The 16,220-nt window shown below is 34.5% G+C and overlaps 1 protein-coding gene across 2 annotated transcripts in view; it reads left to right on the forward strand.

The window, feature by feature from the left end:
- Positions 1-16,220, forward strand: part of LOC133519623 (elongation of very long chain fatty acids protein 7-like) — a 70,460-nt gene that overhangs the window by 5,237 nt on the left and 49,003 nt on the right. The gene's annotated exons all lie outside the window — the stretch shown is intronic.

The raw sequence follows: 16,220 nt of genomic DNA on the forward strand, positions 1-16,220 counted from the left end.
TCTGAAACGGTAATTTCTCTTTATCATAATTCCGATTATAATAGCATATAATAATTTCAGGCAGAGACGTAATATAGTTACCGGAATCAATCAACAATAATTTTCTGCATTTAATTTTCACGTACGATTTTTTTTTATACTAAATTTAAAAAAAAAATCGGGAAAGTTGATTGAACGTTGAACTATATTTGATTTTAAATAAAATGACTTAGGTAATGCGTATAATATTAGCTTGAGTAACTATATTCATTTCAACGGTCATTTTGGATTTAGCAGTAAGTAGGTACTTTAGAGTGGTTCAAGGTGTGGTTCCCGGCAAGGGCATACATTTAAATAAGGACGAATCTCTCCTAAGTTGAATGTTTCCATAACACGTTATCTATTATTCTAAACTTTATTTCACAATACATAAAATAAACTTCAGATAGCGAGCTTAATGCCTAAAGGCATTCTCAACCAGTCAACCATGAGACAAAACAGAAGCAGTAATTGATGCACATATTAAACAAAACATGAGCATACTAAGTAACTTCAATAATACTTTTTTTTTTTTATTATTCATTAAATATGTACAGCAAAATTTTCACTATATCTAATTATACATTTGAATTGAAACCAGCGTTTAAAGACATAGTGTGCAGTAACAGCCCAAAAAGACCGAGGCCTGTGCTAGGGCTAGTTACAAGCATATTTATACTTATAGGTTATATATAATAGAGTAAATGTCGATAATATTCACATATACATTCAATAATTCCGCGCCCAAAACATTATTTATTAATTCTTATTAATTTAAATATATATTTAAGCAATATCCTTTAGTTAATTTAGTAACTTCGACCTCTGAAGAAATTCGAGATGACCTTCGTTGATCAACGAATTAAACGAATATTGAAAAGATAGATTAAGCGCGCCATTCTACTAATATGTTAATGCAAAAAAATATTTAAACAACAAAAAAAACTTTGTAATTTAGAATGTTGAAGAAGTGTAGCAAAAAGGAACTACATATCATCAAAAATATGTGACCTAAATACTCGTATGTTTTAGGCAGGAGGTTAAAATTGTATTGTTAATTTTTTGTTGATCCTTTTCCCTTAATTGCGTCTAATAATAATACCTGTTAATAATTTAAAAGAACTAGTTACATAGTATATTTGCTTCATTATGAAATACGAAATGAATAGAGATTTCTTCTGCGGTGGTTTAGCGGCAATCACTCAAATTCGTATCACTATTATTGAAAATGTATGAGCTCTCTTCCGAGGTTTTCCCGAGGGTCTACAGTATGGGGTTCTTCAAAAAAGGAGTGTACAGGTTTTTAAAGGGTCGGCAACGCGCATGTAACACCTCTGGAGTTGCAGGCGTCCATAGGCTGCGGTGACTGCTTACCATCAGGCGGGCCGTATGCTTGTTTGCCACCGTCGTGATATAAAAAAAAAAGTTCTTTTAAAACAAGCTTCTTTCAACTGTTTTTTATAACATATTACTAATAAACCTCATTAAAAACTATTTAATTTTTTTTTGTTATTTTTAATGGTAGCAGACATTTGTTTTTTTATTGTACCCAGTGTATTTATCACACTTATTGTAAAAATAAAAGTAGATTAAGACTATAAACTAGATCCTTAAATTAAAACTAATAAAATCAAATAAACTAAGACTTATATCCATCCACCTAATATGTTAAGTCTCCCAAGTCTGTCCCTTGTGGAAAGGTGCCCATAAGGCTGGCTACATTCCCACGCTGAATTGTTTGAATTTAAGAAACTAAGTTTTAGTGTACTGGAATTCTAAATTCTACGTGTAAATTACTTTTCAGGTGAGAAATTTGCATTTTATCCACATGTGTGGCAAAGTAATTTTATGTAAATGTTGAGTTATTTCCTGACTTTATATTGCTTGGTAGAATTTTCTTTTGAATGACGAATTTGAATGATAAATAGGTATTTAATAACGCTTATTTCGATTTGATTTGTTTTGGTTGATGTTTTACAGTTAGCGTTTTCCTCGTGTTGGTGTGGCGAAAATTTGTGCTTCACTCGGTGATAAACAACCACTGTATATATTACACCCTGTTCTGTTCTGTACTTTCTTAGACAAATTACTAATTTCTTATTCTTTCCAATTCCAAGCGTTATTCTATTTTATATCATGCTTAATGCTTATTCTAGAAATATTAGAAGAAAACAAATAAACTTTTTAAATAATTTCATGAATAATTTTAGTGGTGTATAACAATGCGAAATAAAAATCCTTACTTCGGTTGCGAACCAGCTGTTTTGAACTTGAGTTCACAGTTATACTTGTTTTAGCCTATTATATGCAAAATATGTAAAATATATCCGCTACCTACCGTTTGAACGCGACGTTAAATATTTTCGTAAATACTACAATTACAATACTATAATTCAATAGTACATTACGATACAAGTGCGATAAATAGGAAATGCGAAACGAGTGGCGATAAATTAAAACACGACCGAAGGGAGTGTTTTAAATCGACACGAGTTGCGAATTACCTATTCGCACATGTATCGTACAACGTTTTACAGTACATATGGCCCTTTAAATGTTCGACACAGTAACGTAATATGCTAATTTTCGCACTAGTGCGGTAAAGTAGCACCATATGTACTGTAAAAGGAGTTTATAAACTAGTTTGCAATAATTTCAGTTCCGTTTTTTTGTTGTTCTATTATAAAAATACTTCATCCGACCTAAAACTGGTACTTATTCTTAAATGAAAAGTTCCATTAGGAAACTTTTAAATTATTTTCTGACAGCCGACGCTAAAATAGGCAATCCAAAAAGTATGTATCATTATCAAGATCTTAAATTTAACAAATCATTGTTAACAAGCTAAAAGCCTGATTTATGAAAAAAAAAACTTGTAAACCACTCAAATAACTAGTAAGACTTTTCATCACGGTACTAAACTCATTAAAAATGCGCTTTAGTATCAGTATCTATACCTATAACCCCTTTAAAGTACTTATAATTGGAGACATCATAGTTAGTATAAATACATATTACCAATTCGTATTTTAAAGAGCGCGTATGGTTTGAACATGAAAACAGGACCTTTTATTAACATAAATACTAAATTTCAAGACTGTTCTAGAGATTTCACGAAAAAAGTTTATCTACGATAAACTTTTTTTTTTCAAACCCCTGTTAATCGACCCTGGCATTCTGTGTCGCATTTAAATGTTTTACCAACTATTTATGTTCCATTTTGTTGAACAGAAAAATAAAACAGATACAGAGCCATATTTAATGTTTAAGTGTTAGTAGAAAAATACTAAAAATTGCGTTTCATTCATGGTATTACGCAAACAAAAAGTAAGTAAAAGATTTCGATATACTTAAAAAGTTATACAATAGGGTTTTAGGATAATGATATAAGATCACAAACAAAATCAGAAAACAAACACAAATTTATAATTCCCTTTAAAAATTGTTACAACGCAATACACACCTGAAATAATGTCTAGGTCTCAGATTTTCTTCAATTCAAGGGTCTAACACAACTCTTGTAACAGTTGTGTAACATCCGCTTATCTAATTTAACAGTTCCTGAATCGGAAGGAATTGGAAGTAGCAAAAGTCAGTCTAGTGGTTTCGAAGTCCTTGGAACGCAATATCCTGCCGCTTGCGTGAGCGAGGCATGTTGCACAATGGGCATATACCGGCCGATTACTGAGATTCTTGGCCTGTATTGGACACGCGCAAGTCATATGGCGATGGCCAGTTAATTAATTAAACGACCGGTCTGGCCTAATGTAGACTGCCTATGAAGCCGATGGTCCCGGGTTCGCATCCCGGTAAGAGCATCTGTGTGGTGAACACGGACATTTGTTCTTGAGTCATGGATGTTTTCTATGTATATAAGTACGTACAGTCAGCATCAAAAGTAGCGGATGAAACAGCGCGCCAAAAGTATCTGACATTCCGGATAACTTTTCGAAATATAGATAAATTTCTAAAATTCGCGCTCAAAAGTATATCTTTTACAGTCTTACTTGTTCCATATTAAAGACATCACTTTTTGTTAAGCTATTACAGAATGGTAGATACTTATGAAACGTTATTTGATCCGCTACTTTTGATGCTGACTGTACATCGTCGCCTAGTACCCATAGGTCGATCTGTGTAAGGTCCCCAAATATTTTTTTACATAGGCGTGCATTATTAATATAAAAATTTTGCTGGTAGATGGCGTTATTTATTATTATACTTCTCGAGTCGAATGATGGTTTCTAATATGACAGTTCCTTCATGTCTCTCTTGGTAAATGTTTATTTAAAAAAAAATTGAAGTAATATGATTAAACCATGCTTTTTCCGGTAGATATTTGTTTTTTATTTCTAAATTCCGGAATTCCGGTATTCATTCCGTAGCAAAAACCCATCATTTTCATTGCGAAAAGTAGCAAGCTAATAAAATAGGTGACCATTTTCAATGAGTAATACAGAGGGGGCATTGATCTCAAGGCTATGCTAGTGATCAGGTCTATGAGTCCACTTTAATGATTAGTACCAGGCAATATTGTACTATTGCCCAACAGAGAAATGACTGGCCGATATTATTAAATATATACTGGTGACGTCTGCCGCATGCCGAATGACTTGTGGGCCAAGATAACCACAGAGTACGTCCTCCACGAGTCAAACCGGGGATCCTCCTCGTCGGCAATGGCGGGATCACTTAGACGCCTTTTCGAGAGACTGGCCAGATGTAGCTCAAAACTGGGATGGGAAGAGGGAGGTACTTGCCCAGCAGTGGGACACAATAGGTTCGCAATAATAATACTGGCCGATTTAATTTGTTCTAATAATACTGGCCGGGGTAATACCAGGATGTCCCCTGGTAAAATAAATAACAATTGAATATTTCTCCGTAACGAGGATCATCAGTATCCTTACTGCGAGTTTGACACTGACGTATTCGAATGCGTTAACTTAAACGCGGTTCATCTCGCTTGCATCAATAATGCAATGTGAGTTAGTTTATGCATTCGCTATCGAATACATTAGTGTCAAACTCACGGTAAGGGTACAGGATGTTAGAGAAATTTTAGACTTTAAAAACTTAAGACTCGTTTGAATATGGCATTGTTCATACTTGTTTATATTTATTACAATAATTTATTCTTTCGCAAGGGAAGTTACTCATGTTTGTTTTAGCATAACAAGTTCTAGCTTTTGTTTCGGATTTTTATCATGTACCATAGCCGTGTATCCACTTCCTGATATTGTTTTTAGCATAATTCTAAGGTTTTAATTAAATATTTGGGGACAATCTTACAGATCGACCAAATCCCGAACCAAGCAAAGTTTATACTATGGCTATGGGTACTTTATTTTAGGCGTCTATTTTACTTATATATAAATATACAGTATGTAAATGAACGAAAACGATGTTTAGGTCATACTGAGCAACTTGTACTATGGGACCATCGCCTTTAGCATTTATATTTATGGTGCTATAAAGTATAAAGATATGAAAAAAATTGCACCAAAGCCACACAAAAGTCATAAAGACAAAAACATTCTTAGTTAACGCATAAAAACAAAAGATCGTTCGATTATAACGGTTCTTTAATTTTTTTTGGTCACGCCATCTGTCTGTCAAGGACACAGACTATGATTATATATTTGGATCGAGATGGCAGTGACCGCTATAGCTAGGGTTTGGTCAAATTCGGCCGCGAGGCCGTCCGGTCCACTGACCAACCTCAGAAGGCCGAATTACAAAATCACTTTTGTAATATGTATATTATGATTTTTGAGATTCACATTCTTAATGGATTCTTGGCTGAACCCGTGGTTTATTAACCTATTGAATATTTAATTCTTTTAATTCAATGATTTGTGTATGCGAAGACATATATAAATAGAAGCATTGAGTTAACTTTTTTAAAGGCTTAAGATGCAGTAGGCTCAGAGACCGGAGTTTTTAAAAAGTCGTAGCGCTTTTTTTAGATTACAATATGGTTGCCAACAATTTAATTAGCAATCTTTAGGCCTTTCTCTAGGGACTTAAGTCATTCAAATCCTGAGTTTTTAACTTTCACTCGGTAGAAAAAAATCACGAACATAGTTCTAAAACACACTTTCAGCCAGATTCGAAGAATGAGATATGATAACGATAAGTTCTGGTTAAATAAGTTCTCATTTAGATATCGTTTGTATGCCGTATAATTGACAGAAGTAGCTCGATTCGGGCAACCAATGTCACTTTGACGTGAGAAATATCGAAGATAGATCTTATTAGGATCACAGCGGAATCGAAATAAACTTTAATTTTCACATGTCGTTTAGTTATCGATCTTTCCAAGATCTTAAACGTGTCTTAATCATTCTTCAAATCGGGTCGTTTAAATGTTTCAACAAATTTTCCACAAAAACTAAAAATATAAAAAATATTTCTAAAAAAAATCAAGCAATATTTGCTATGCTTGAGGGAACTCAGTGATTACTTTTTTTATTATTATAACACATAATAAATTAAAATTTAAAAACATGATATCTGCGATGAAAAAAGATGAGGATAATATAAATATAATTAGCACTAAACATATATGTAAATGTAAAGACCATTGTCGCTCTTAAAAAGTGCTTAGAAAAGGCAATTAATTACAGTACATGTGCAGTTTCACATAAAATCGTTCTAGAACCGTTACATGACTCAAACTCATTAACAATAATTAAATATTTAGATTCTACTCGTATACACATTATTTATGTAGTATAAACATACATCATGATATTATCTGCATCATGTTTTGTATGCAGCTGCAGAACCTTGCAGATAACAGTGCTTAAGTGAATTATTTAATATAATGACTCGTGACATTTTGAGGAATTCATTTTGTGCTTTGTTCACTAAGCAGGGTAAGATCGGAGGCCAATTCGAAGACATCAAAATAGAAATAGAAATATTTGTATATGGAAACACAAACGACACATGTGATGGATGGGATGTCAAAGTCTACGTTCGAATTGGCCTTTCGGCTGCGACGGCTGTTGCGGCTAACCCACCCCACCGATGTGGTGGTCAGTCATCGTCATTTTGGGGACGACTTTGCAGCTGTGATGGCCAGCTCTTCGCTACCGATCGTTACACAACTTCACGACCCCTAGCCTGGTGACTGTTTGAGCGGGGCCAGGTTTCGGGGCCGCGATGAAGACGACCGGCAGCTTAGCTGCGGCGTGCCTTTCGGCTCTATCTGAGTGTGCTGTGCTTGCTGATGCTCTGCTACTGGTGTAGGCGGGCTCGGGGCAACTGCCCTGCCCTGCCCCGAGTCCACCTCTCCGGAGGTTTGGTGTGGTGATGCGGCGCGATGTCCTGAAGATGCTCGTGACTGTCGTTGTCACGGCGTTGTTCAAACATGGACCGCACGAGACGCTCGATGAACTCCTCCAGGCTGCGCCCCTTCAGTGTCTCGGTGAGAGCTGGGATGCTGACGTACCGTGGACACTTGACGATGGTTCGTAGCGATAGGGTCTCCTGACGTCTTGCGACACAATTAAAAACATAGAAATGAGGGCTGTACACACTCATCGAGAGCCTGTCTCGGGGTTTCTTGACAATTGTGCACAGCTGGCATTTTGCCACAAAGAATAAAGTGCCACAAAATGGCCTTATCCCAGCATGTTGTTGTATGGCAACTTCCAGCGCTGATCAAAATGAAATCGGTTAGTTATCATTTGCGCGTACATTTCGCTTGTACTTGTCCGTACATGTATTGGCGCAAGCCAGACGCACGGGCGAATGAGAACAAAATGACATCATCTTGATGTCAAAATGTAAGTTTGAATTGCTCTCCAGGATACATGCATGCCTATAAGGAAGTGATATCAATCTGTATATAACCACTATGAACGTTTTTCTCGTGTTTATTTTTATCTTCTAAAATAATTTACATTTATGCACAAAGTGAAGTCTATTATAAATTTGCATTAGCTTAACCTACATGATGTTTTCCATCGCGAACGCGGACTTCTGGCCGAAGAATGTGGTATTTCAGCGGTTCCGTGGGAATCTGCCGAATCATACACTGGAACAGGAGATTGCAATAATTCAAAAACGGCTGGACCGATAGTTTTTATTTAAAGTAATTGTTAAGCTTTTGTTTCAAGATTGATTTCATTATTTTTGGACCCATGGTTCAAAAGTTAGAGGCGGGGTCACATTTTTTTTTCGGAGCGATTATGACCGAAAATATTCACTTAATCAAAAAATGGTGGTTGAAGACCCTTATTTATTTACCCGCACCACTAGGTTAAAGCGAACATTTTTTACAAACAATTATATCGTATGGCAGGTTCTTTTCTGCTTTTTATTTTACCGTTCTGTCACCAAGCATAATTTATGTATCCATGCCAAATTGAAGCTTTCTAGCACTAACGATCACGGAGCAAAGCCGCGGACTTGACTACGGTACCCTAAAAATTAGCAAACCTTTGTTTAATTCTGTTTTTTTTTTCAAATTTCAAAATGACAGACAGGGATAAACTATTATCAACGGCTTTTCAGGCTTGACAGACCTTTATGAATAACGTTTTTGTTGCTTACGAAATTCAAAATGAAATGGTAGAACATTCTACGTAGCAAAAGGTTTCAACAGGAAAAAAAACAATAATAATAGGTAGTTAGTAAAAAAATAAGTCAAAAACAAAAATCTATTTTCATCCGCAACTAATGAGGTCAGAGTTGATCTTTTACGCACGGGATCAAATTTTGACGTTACCTATTGTGGCAAAGAACGTCACGTGAATTATGGAAAAATGTATTTATTTATATGACTTTGCCAAAGTGACAAACAGTGTATATTTCCGTGTAGTAGTGATTGATAAGGTCGTGATCCCATTTGTTTTATAAATACCTGATTTACGCACGGATTCGCGTAATTCCAAAATATTTTTACAGTACATATGGTGCTACGTTACGGCTCTAGTGCGCAAATGAGCATATTACGTTACTGTGTCAAACATTTAAAGGTCCATATGTACTGTAAAACGTTGTACGATACATGTGCGAATAGATGATTCGCAACTCGTGTCGATTTAAAACACTCCCTTCGGTCGTGTTTTAATTATCGCCACTCGTTTCGAATTTCCTATTTTTCGCACTTGTATCGTAATGTACTATTTTGAGTTCCAATTTCTGCTCACTTTATGATTATTTTTATCGTAGAATACTTGATTTAAATTATTCTGATTATTTTATCTTTAAATTATAAGTATTGTGCTCTGAGACACAAAAAAATTATAATGTTAATGTAAAAACAGACAAATATTTTACAGAATTCTAGAGTTTTCATGCTGAATTTTTTACTTAAATAGCTACTAAATCAATTTAGTATATAGGAATATTCTCCATACAATTTTCCATGTAATAAATGTAATAATTATAAGTATAGGTGTAAAATGCTGTCAAAACCTTCAAAACACTCAAATCTCTAGGTATAACTCGAGGTATAACTAAGTTTGAATAGGTAGACAAACACCAATAAATTTTAAATTAAATTCTATTCAGGGTTTTACTTTAGATTCAAAGGTAGACTTTAGTTTCCTCCTGTTCCTCGGATCAAAAAACCCAGTAATTGTAATATTTTTCAATGTTTTTATAAAAAGGAACATGCCACTAATACTCTAGTTTGTTATCAAATTAAAATGCTTCAAAAATTCTAAATAATATTGATTCTGCAAAGCGCTTGGATGAAATTTCCAGTTCTGATCAAGTCGATTCTATTACAAGCTTTGATTTAACTTGCAATGTTTGTATGAATGTATATGCCGGTAAAATCTAATAAACTAAATTCACATAATTCATATGTAAGTTTGATGACAATGCAATATTTTGGTAGCATCGAGCTGATTTGATGATAGACACAGGAGGCCATAGGAACTCTGTGATAAAACAACGCAACCAAATTTATGTTTGGGCTTGAAAGATTTGACTCGATGATTATTGTTGAGAAAAGTACAGTCAGCTCAAGCTTGTATCAAAAATGTTTTCTTTTTTTGTCAAATATCTTATTATAAAATGCTTCTGATACTCAGCTCCTAATATTCAGCAGCTGTGATGGATGTTGCCTATGTATTTAAAGTATTTGTATATGAATATATCGTTGTCTGAGTACCCACAACACAAGCCTTCTTGGCTTACCGTAGGACTTAGTCAAGTTGTGTAAGAATGTCCCTATAATATTACATATTTATATAAAAAAAAAATATTCTTACGCCTGATAGCAAACTATTTAAAACTAGTTTAGTTACAGTTCGTGTCATCCACGATGACACTTTACTAACATGAAAATACGATCTAGACACGCGTCTCCGTGAATGACACGATAACACGTAACGCTTCACAAACGCGATGCACGATGGTGCCATGAACTATGTCCCAGTTAAGTATTTCTAAACCGTCGGTGTCACTGGTCATAATTAGATAACGAGTGCTAAATAAACGTGGTTGCAACCTCCTCAATATGTTAGCTGCGTTGCCACGCTGAATATCCATAGATACCGTACTGGCCTAGTGGGTTTGGCGTATCTGCCTGTGAAGCCGATGGTCCCGGGTTCAAAATGTTCAAATCCTGGTTTGTGATTATAAATAAATTAGCGAGTTCATTGACAAGTTACATCGGTGCCGAAATGTTATCCCGAAGAGATTGCTCTTAAGCGATAAGACCTGTTAGTGTAGGAGAGACACTTCGTCTTTGTTGTGTGTTGTTTTTTATTATTATATATTATTGAGATGTATAGAGAAATAAGATAATTTTGCCGATCAGTCTGGCCTCGTGGTTAGGCCCTTGCCTATGAAGCCGATGGTCCCGGGTTCAAATAATAGTAAGGGCATTTATTTGTGTGATAAACACGGATATTTGTTCCTGAGTCTTGGGTGTTTTCTTTGAATTTAAGTATTTATATATTATATATATCGTTGTTTGAGTACCCACAACACAAGCCTTCTAGAGCTTACTGTGGGGCTTAGTCAATTTGTGTAATATTTATTTATTATTTGTTGACCAGATAAGAGCCAGCCTGGGGGTCGCAGCCCCCCAGTCGCAGGTTATTTTTAAATATAAATATAACTGTCTTATTAACCAAGTTACGCACAATCAAATAACTTATCTCTTTATTTATAAGACTGTAACAACACAACAAATTGAGAAAGCTTTTAAGTTAGTTTAATATCAAATTATTTCTATGATAAAGGCAGAAATGGTTGACAGAAATGGAAAGGAATATTATAGAACTGCTTAAGTTGGCTTCGAATCCCGTTGATGTCTTTAACACCCGAAACATACTAAAAGAAAAGCATAAATAGCTATAAAGTTTTGGCATATTTGTAAAGTTCTGTCAAAACAAGACAATCATTTTGTGCTACCTAATTCGACATTGTTTTCGCATTGACGTCACACTACGCAAAAAACAACTAATTTATTTAACCTCTAGCCTGCTTTATCCTAAATTATGCCTAACATTTGAAAAAAAAACAGGTAATATACAAAACAATAAAAATATTCCTTAATAAGATAAATATTATTCGGAAGTCACTCGTTGTCACGGGTGCAAAGATTTATAACACTCTCCTGAAAGAACTCATTAACTCAGCTAGTGAGGCAATATTTGAAAGTAAACTTAAGAAAATGTTAATTGGGTAAGCATGCTAGACAATAAGTGAATTTAAGTTAAGGACCAGTGATATCTCCAACTAAATGATGTAATCTCAAATTATGTACCTAATTATACTACTAAAATTAAGATATGAAAAAGTATCATTATAACTTACCAAATAAAAAATAAAGAAAAAAATCTGCTAAATTATAATTAAAGATAATAGCTAGTAATAATAATATTTTGTGATACTTATGTATATACCTGTGTCACATGTAAAATTAATTAATAAATATCTCAATCCCAATTAAATATAGGACATACTTAATTGCACAAATTGACTAAGCCCCACAGTAAGCTCAATGAGGCTCATGTTCTAGGTACCTAGACAACGATATATATAATATAAAAATACTTTTAAAAAAAAGACAGAAAACACATGACTTAGAAACAAATATCCGTACTCATCACACAAATAAATGCCTTTACCATTATTTGAACCCGGGACCATCGGCTTCATAGGCAAGGTCACTAACCACGAAGCCAGACCGGTCGTCAAAATTTTCTTCTTTCTCTATACATCTCAATAAAAACAACACAAAACAAAGAAGAAGAGAAGACACCAGTAACAGGCTGTCTTACCGCTTAAGAGCAATCTCTTCGGGATAACATTTCGGCACCGATGTAACTTGTCAATGAACTCACTAATTTATTTATAACCATAAACATTTCTTGCACAATTTACACATTCAACAAACGGCTCGATTCAAACTTTAAGATACGTATAACATCTGCTAAAGATAGAATATGGCTTATATATGCCAGTGTCAAAAGTTACTTTAGACAATAACGTCACTTTTGACTCTGACATATCCAATCCATATCGTATCTTTAAGAAATTGTCGGTTCGAATCGGGCCTTTAGTCTTCATACATCTCAATTAAAGAAAACAGCACGAAAAACACAGATAAAGCAACGCTAATAACACGCTATCGTATCACTTAAGAGCAATCTCTTCGGGATAACATTTCGGCACCGGAAAACTTGTCATTGTCATAACATTTTTGCACATTTTACACATACAACAAAGCTGCCAATTATTTCTTCTTCATTCTTTGTTTATTCAGCTACATATGCGTCTCCCACTTGTCCCAGGCAGTTCATAAAAAAGTAGCCCGGTGATTATCTAATAAAACGTAAAGCTGAGTTTTGTACAAAGGCAAACTTATCCCTAAGAGGGATCACTTCCAGCTAACCTTTGAGAGAATGCGAAAAGATCAAACACTAAACGCTGAAAGACAATTTACGTGCACAAACAAACATCTTTTAAAGTTGTATTAGTAAAAGTAGTTTTATAAAAATCAATTTGACTTAATATAATACAAATCAGCTGCCTTCAGCCAGTCTGTAGTTAACCATAATAACTTCTTAGTAACCGCCTCAGTTACACGGTAACCTATGAAATATTTTCTTAGCCATCTTAGCCAGACTCTCAAATTCCTTTCCTGTGTATCCGGCTCGAAGGACCTGTGTAATGTTCATGCCCGCTAGAGTCGGACCAAGGTAATCGTTAGGTACAGATACTTCGCAATGACAAAAGGTGGACGTGTCACCTTAAATGTCAAATTGATATGAAAATAATACGTTTATAAACACATTTCCACTCTGTTCTGTCAAAGATATGCAAAGCTAGCTCGGACGACTCTATAATTATTATTTTATTTTATTTTTATTTTAGTTATTTTATATCGAATGTTATTTTATAAAATAAAATAAAAAAACATTTATTACAGACAGAGCCCATACAATCTTGTTATTTAATCTTAAAAACTAATTATTAAAAATCTATTTAATTTTTATATGGAATTATTTTCTGAAATAAATTATTGAATTGAATTGAGTATACTGCTTACAGTGCTTGCTTATATGTTATACATTTCGATAGTCATTAGCTAGTTTTTACTACAGTATAAATTTTAAGCAATGACTTTTTAAGAAATGACTTTTTCAATTAAACAAAAAGGTATTGTTTCCTTTATGCAGCGAGTACTTCTAAGTAAACGAGAGAAAACCGTGTAAGAATCAATTTTAACATCCTATTTATATGGTTCAAATTCATAAAACAACCCATTCGGAGATAATAAGTTGTGTTATCAGCTTATCACCAAAAATAATGCTCTGTTGTTTTTGTCACCGCGCGCTGATTGGGCTTCGAATAGACTGTTAAATAAATTTGAACCTTAATACTATTATGATAGATGCTTTTTAAATATATCGCTCAAGAAAAGAGCGTACTCTCATCTTAAAGGCCGGCAACGCACTTACAACCCCTCTGGTGTGCCCATGCACCGGTAATCGCTTACCATCAGGTGATCCGTCTGCTCGTTTGCATCCTGGATCATAAAATAAAACAAAGGCTTTTGTTTTTGGCCCGAGCCAAAGAAAACATTTAAAAAAATTCGTACCGCGACACAGCGCAGTACAGCGACATCTAGGGACTGAAACACACATTATATGTCGAACGTCTTTATTTATTGCAATTCTATTAAAAAGCTCAACACCCAAACTCGGCCACCTTAACCCAGATAGGCTTTATAGCTAAATTGACATTGACAGCTAGCATAATATTGACATGAGTTTCACAACACTTATGAAAGTTGACCCTCAGTTCTTTAGCAAAACGTGGAATCATGTTCGGTGATAATGTGTGTGAAGGTAAATTGTTAGTTTGTATAAATATTTGGATAGCAAGGTTGCATGCCGAAATTGTCCGGATGTGCGGATGTTTGGTATTTGGTGCAGTTTCGTCGAAGACGAGGACCATTGTATTTTTTTTATAAAGAAAGCATTTTACCACAATTATATTTGTTCCTGAGTCATGGGTGTTTTCTATGTATTTAAGTATTTATATATTATATATATCGTTGTCTAAGTACCCACAACACAAGCCTTATTGAGCTTACTGTGGGACTTAGTCAATTTGTGTAATAATGTCCTATAATATTTATTTATTATTTACAATTTCACTCGATGGTAAGTGCTGATTCAGTCTACGATGGAACATGCTTACCTAAAAGATGTATACTCTCGATTTAAAAAGATCCAAGTTATAGTGGACTGGGAATAGATTTGCAGGAAGTGAGCTCCCCTCCTTAGCCGATAGCATGACAAAGCTTGATGTACATAGTTCCACCAAGTAGTAAAGGCTCTTTTTTATTCTTCAAAAACTGACGACAAAGTTGCATTTTATCCGCAAGAGTGACAAAGTAATTGTTTCCCCGTGTTCGCTGTAGAATTGATTTTTAAGTGATGATTTAGAATAATAAATATTTAATAACGTACATTTGGATTCCATTTGTAATATTGTACACTTAATATTTCTGTAGCGTTGTTGTGGTGTTTCACTCGAGAGCATAGATCAAGATTTAACTATTCGGACCCATTTGGTCGTGGTTCAATTTTTTAATCTTTCGCTTGCTCGGGTATCAATATGCGAGAAGTTAAACAACAACTTTGCTCCCTTGTCAAACAATTTTATTTTATTAGGTACACTAAACAGATATCGTACAATATCATGAAAAACATACAATTGCATATTAAGACTTAGAAACTAGCACGAGATCCAAAACAAGTGTACACAGCATGCTCTATGTACAAGTAAGCGAAAATGTTACAAATCAATTTAACAACATATCACAGCTACTGTGAAAAATATCAGAGAACAAATAACCAACTAAATATTATAATATAAAAGAGAAATAAACTTTACATTACAAAGATTAAACCTTCCAAATGAGACAATATACCTACCTAATATAAAAAGAATCACTCAATTCGGACCACGGGTCTCGGAATAATCGGTGAACATACATAAAAAAAATAGCCACAACCGAATACAGAACCTCCTCATTCTTGGATTTGAAGTCGGTCAAAAACAGTAGCAGCTAACTCACCTAGGAACAGTACCCCTAGTGTAAATAAATTCGATTTCGAAACGTGACGTACGCGTTTGCGTTTAGTCTCATTTTGTATGTGATTTAGAAAGAGCGCGCCAAGCGGGACGTTTTGGAAACTCAAAATCCTATACAAAATGAGACTTAACGCAAACGCGTTCGTCACGTTATGATGTCCATTAAATTTACACTAGGGGTACTGATCAGGTTATTGTTTAAAGGTACTGGATTTTTAATTAATTATATCTAAGTTTCTTCCTCAGTGTGCACTTGACACCGCCATCCAAAGGTCACGTATCACACCGTGTCTTTGCATTTACTGCCCACCATTAGCCATATATATAGCCATTATTTTATACTACGAACGTGATTAAATACCTTATTGTACTTCTTAGTATAATAATATGCATTTAATAAAGCACTTTACAACATCATTAACTTTCAATCGGTTAAAAATAATTCCATGATGTTGTGAATTGTTTTGCTTGTTGTTTATTCGGTTAAAAGCAGCTGTTTCATTGTAGTCGTTTATGTGACTGCTACATAATGAAAGGTATAAAAAACGAGTGTAGGTTTCATGAAAAAACATCGAGTGTTTTAAAGCCTTACCAGTAATATTGATCATGCGCCATAT

Source organism: Cydia pomonella, chromosome 7 (genome assembly GCF_033807575.1).
Source record: "Cydia pomonella isolate Wapato2018A chromosome 7, ilCydPomo1, whole genome shotgun sequence".
In the NCBI taxonomy this organism is placed as follows: Eukaryota; Metazoa; Arthropoda; class Insecta; order Lepidoptera; family Tortricidae; genus Cydia; species Cydia pomonella.